The sequence below is a fragment of the Opisthorchis viverrini genome, assembly GCF_000715545.1.
Source record: "Opisthorchis viverrini unplaced genomic scaffold opera_v5_60, whole genome shotgun sequence".
Taxonomy (NCBI): domain Eukaryota; kingdom Metazoa; phylum Platyhelminthes; class Trematoda; order Opisthorchiida; family Opisthorchiidae; genus Opisthorchis; species Opisthorchis viverrini.
In genome coordinates this window covers 1,133,727-1,138,768 of record NW_008751712.1, presented here as the reverse complement: position 1 = coordinate 1,138,768, position 5,042 = coordinate 1,133,727, and positions in this window count along the sequence as shown.

Genomic DNA, 5,042 nt, shown 5'->3' with positions numbered 1-5,042 from the left:
GGGAGAATCAGTCTAAGTGCCTCATTTTTATATCCGGTATTCAGTCATTCCAGAATGCCCAAAATCAGAACCCGGCCGCTTAACAGAATTGAACAGGAAGCCGAAATGATTTTGCAGATCCTTACCACCGAGTGCCAACCCCTCATCAACCTGAAGCACGACACGGCTATGATCGGTCGGATAGCTGTGACCTCAAGCAGTTTTGTGCAGGCATTCAACTCTAGTGCGCCCCGGAAATCTGACAAGAAGCCTGATCGAAGACAGAGTAAGTCTCCCACGAGTTGCTGGCACTGCGGAGAGTGGCATTTTGCTCGTTATTGCCGGTTCAGGCGTCACAAACGTCCCAGGTGCAGTCGTCGTAGCCACAAATAAGATCTATGACGAACTCAAAGGCCGCAGCCACTCGAACACCACCGTGGAGCCCACAGATCGCAGTGCAACTCGGTGACAGTAACATTCCGGGTTGATTTTCTTGCCAAAGGAAGCACGTAACGGTTTATATCAACAATATTCCAGCTCGTTTTCACCTTGATACGGGTTTCGGCATCTCGCTGCTCAGTGAACGAACGGAGAAGCGACCTGGTAAGCTACCCGTGAAGCCGACTGAACACCGGGCCCGTAATGCTTCTGGTGGTAAACTGAAGTTCACTGGCGAGGTTGACTGCTTGACTAACTTCGACGGCACAAGCCACACGCTTACTGACGTCATGCCCCAAGCTTGATTTCATGAGGCTGGATTGGATCGAAAAGCTGAATCTGCTAGAGAGACCAATCAATTCTATTTGCAACCTCATGTACGCAGCGCCCGGGTGCTCCTTCGAACAAACTTGATTTCCGAAGCGCTCACTCGGGGGCCTCATACACCATTATGCATCTGTATTCACCGACGAGCTAGGATGGTGCGCAAAAGCCAGGGCCAGAGTGTGCCTCGCACTGGTACCAAATCAGTTTTCGGACCGAAACACCCAGTACCATTTGAAGCCTTACTTATCGTTGACCAAGAATTAGACCGACTACAGGAGATTGGTGTTCTCCAACTGAGCAACCACTCTCCTCGGGCCGCACCTAGCGTGTTGTTGAAGAAGGTTGTATGCAGATTTCTCCAGATGTCGTAACGCTACGCTTGGTACCCATCAATAACCCCTGCCTCTGCCTGAAGATCCGTTCGCGAAACTGAATGGGGGTGAGCTGTAAAAATACTTAAGTATAGCAGGTTGGTTTTGGTTTGAACACATACGCAACAAAATGCAACCTTTTGGTGTAAAATTTTTTATCCCAATCGCGAAGGTTTTGCAGCTAAGAGCATTGTGCAGCTAATGGGCCCCTATATGTCACCATGGTGAAAAAGGCGGTGAGAAGCTATAAATAATCATTTCTCGCTTCCTCCTCGTGTGGTTTGGGTCCCTGTGTAGTCTTCGTTCTGTTGATAATTGCGTAACCACCCAATCCACTTTTTTAAGTAGTCCGACTTCCGCTGCTTGGTCTTCGTGCGTGTGGTTCACCGTAGCGGTTTGTCAGTTAAAAATATGGCCTTCTTGCCAACTGAAAAGGTCTGATCATACGCTAGCAATCGCCATCTGATTGAGCAAGCCAATCGGGTGATTTATGGTTTGTTGGTGTTTTTTAAGTCGCCCGTGAAAACCCGTGACTCTCCGCAATATCTGTGGAATAGACTTGACTGGTGATGTTCGGGTCCTGCGAGGAAATCTTCTATGCTTGGATAAGCCTGTTTATTATCTGCATGGTAGTCGATAGGCCTTGAGCATAGTTGTCCCCTGGCCATGTCCTTGATGATGGAGTTTTGATTATTTTGTCGGCCACTTCCGTAAGCCTGCGTTGTTCGTTTGCGAACTACGGAGATGTTGTTTAAGAAGACTCAACATTTCACTGTTACGGACGTGGCTGATACCTGCGGCATTAGATAATCACCAGTTCACGGTTTCGCGGATTGGTACACGGGATTAAGGCTTTAGCCCAAGCTTCTCGGGTCGGTTTTGTTCTTTTCCTTCAGCGGCTGCCGTTCACCTGAAAGGACCAGGTGAAAAAAGCATGTGGCACTGATATTTATGTTCTCATTGCGGGGAAGAATGCCTGTCGGGGCGGGGACTCGCGTATTAATTGTGTAAAGTGCTGTGAACTGGATCCTGGATGAAGCGTGAACAACCGTCGTGAGAAGGTTATTCCACGCAGCCACTACCCGAAATAAGATAATGTTGCTCAATAAAATTGTTCCCTCTGACCTCGAAAGTATTCCTAGCATGTTCCCGCCAAGCGTCTGTTGGGTCAACTTGGAAGAACCTGCTGGCCAGACCTGTTCAAACAGGGAACGAACTGCAAGAAGAGGTCAAGCACCGCCGGACGCGTTTCGTAGTTCACGGATTAGAGGCCGGCAGCCATTTTCGTATCGCCTCGCTGGATACGCTCAGTGGGGGTGACGTCTGTCGTGTGTCCTGAATAGGCATCTTAGTTGGCATATTCAGGTAACGGTCTGAAGTAGTCCCAATAAAGTATTTGGGAGTCCATGCGAGTATTACAGGAGAAGGTGCGCAGAATAATTCTTTTGGGCCGACTTCTCATGATACAGTGAGAAAAATAAGTTTGAAGAGGGCCAAGGAACCGAATCCTTTTTGGCGTCTATCCTCATGACGTCTTCTGCTCCTTTCACACCACACATGACAAAAGCATTCGCTAAGCCTCCCCAAAATGACACATGGACGCACTTTTCATCATTCAGAGGAAGGTGCCAGTCCAACGACCTCTGCTTTGCTGCGTCTACATCCATTTGGAGGGCACTAGCATTGAAACTCCGGGATTTCAAGTCGTCCGCAAAAAGTAGACATAGATTTGCATGAACGCCTGGAAGGACGTTGACGTATATCAGAAACATCAGCGGCCCCACAATAGAAACTTGAGGAACTCGAATAGAGACCGGAGCTGGGAAAGATTGAGTAGAGCCCACCTTCGCTCGGAATGATCTGACTTATAGGAACGACTTGATCCAGAGAAGGACTTCCCTTTGAACCCCTTAAGACCCGAGTTTGTGGAGCAGCAGGACGTGTGGAGCTCGGTCAAANNNNTTGAGAAGTCTATAATTATGGCGTCCAATATGAGTCTTTTGTTCCTGGCTTGGGTTAAGCTGTCCATAAACACGAAGTTGGAGAGAAATCCGCCACGAGCCGAAAACATCAAGCTGTTGGTAGTAAGGTTGTCTAGGAGGGCTCGCTTCAGAATGCGTTCCATTACCTTACACGGCACGCTGGTGAGGTTTGTAGGCCTGTAGCTACTAGGCGATAGTCGGTCACCAGTTTTGTAGATTGACGTCACAGTCACTTCCTTCCACGCGGAGTTAAGGCGGCCTTCGTCAGGCGGCTGGCAAAAGAACAGGAAAACGATAATGTAGACGACGTTTCCTTCAGGGTCCTTGAATGTGTTTCGTTGTGCCTCTATGCGCACAATGGGCTGATCTTGTGCAAGAGTTGGCGAACGTCCTACACCGTGAAGACTCAGTCGGTTGGAGGCTGTTCCTAGTTACGCCTTGACAAGAGTGGGTGTACTGAGGACGCTAGAGCTGAATGTAGAACTGCATAGTGTTCTCTGTAAACATTAGATACCACCTTTGGGTCACTCGTGGGTTATCCGTACCTGTCCCTCAAACAAAACGCAGATGGCTTGTTTCCGCAGCGATGTTTCATATATTTGAACAGTGAGTTTTTGTTTTTCCAATCAAGGTCCAGGATGATGGCTTGTTTCCGTGTGTTCCATTGGCGGATTNCCCTGTAGTCGACTTTTGGAAAAGGTTGGTACCCCTTTTCTAGAAGTCACCGAGTTTTTTTGGCAGCCTGCGGATCGTCCGGCTGCGTGTTGTTTTTTTAGGACGAACATCGCGTCGGTCTGGTGAACTTTCTTAACAATGGTCGTATATAGTTCTCCCACTGGAGCTGGTCCCATTGTAACTTGTTCAAGAAAGATGCGCATTCCTGAGAAGTCTGCACGGCAGAAGTCTCGAAACAACGTTTTAGGATCGGGATTTCCGGCCCAGTAGCGGACAAAATCAAAGATCAGCACACAGTGGTCGGTATGTCTCTGTGGAGAGTTAATCGTTACCTGATCAACGAAGTATCTTTCGTTGGTGATGACCAACTCATGGAGGGATGGTGTTGGTCCGCGAGGTATCTGGTGGGTGCAAGGACGTATTGAGTCCCAGCGTTTTGTTTAACAGCGCCGCTGCAAAAAGGCCACCTGATTCGACGAACTGGAGCTTCATCCAGCAGGCCTTTGGAGCGTTAAAGTTACCTAACAGCAGGAGAGGAGTGAAGTGGTAGTTGGAGGAGAGTTGCTCAGGGGTTTGTATGAGGTATTGGTCATCTTCAGTGGGACTCGTGGGACTACGGTGGACCACACCGAGCAGCAGAAAATCGGACCAACGCAGCGGGATTCAGACCCACAGTGCATCGCAAAAGGGTGCGGGAGTGGTGTCAGATGGGACAATCGGGATTGGTAGGGCCAGAGCAACCCCACCAGCCCTCCCTCGTTTTGATTCAGCTCGAAAAATAGGCTAAACGTCTATCGAGATCTCCACGTCAGAGAAACCTGGTGTGAGCTGGGTCTCTGTGAGTACAACTATAGACGGTTGTTCAAGCAACCTGACTGTTTAACATCGCCGAGTTTGTTGAAAATGCTGAGGCAGTTTGTGTACAAGCATTACGACACTGTTTCTGCTGCCTCTGTGGAGTAGGAGCTCTTGGGTCATAATCATCTTCTTCTTGCCCTCGTGGATCCTGGGGATGCTTTTCGCTTGCAGGTTTTTTTGCCCCGTGAGAGCCCGGGTTGATTGGGCCTTTTAGCTTCGGAGAACGAAGTTTTCTCCCTGTTGGCAAAAAGTTCAACCATTGCTGCTTGTAGCTGTTTCAACACCCTGTTTCTGGCGATCAGATTTGCTGTTGCTCAAAGATTTGCGGAAAACTTTCGCCTTCCTGGATTCTTGGGTGTTTTGGCACGGTTTGACCGGAAAAGTGTCTCTGTGAGGCCCTGAGCGCTGGGTG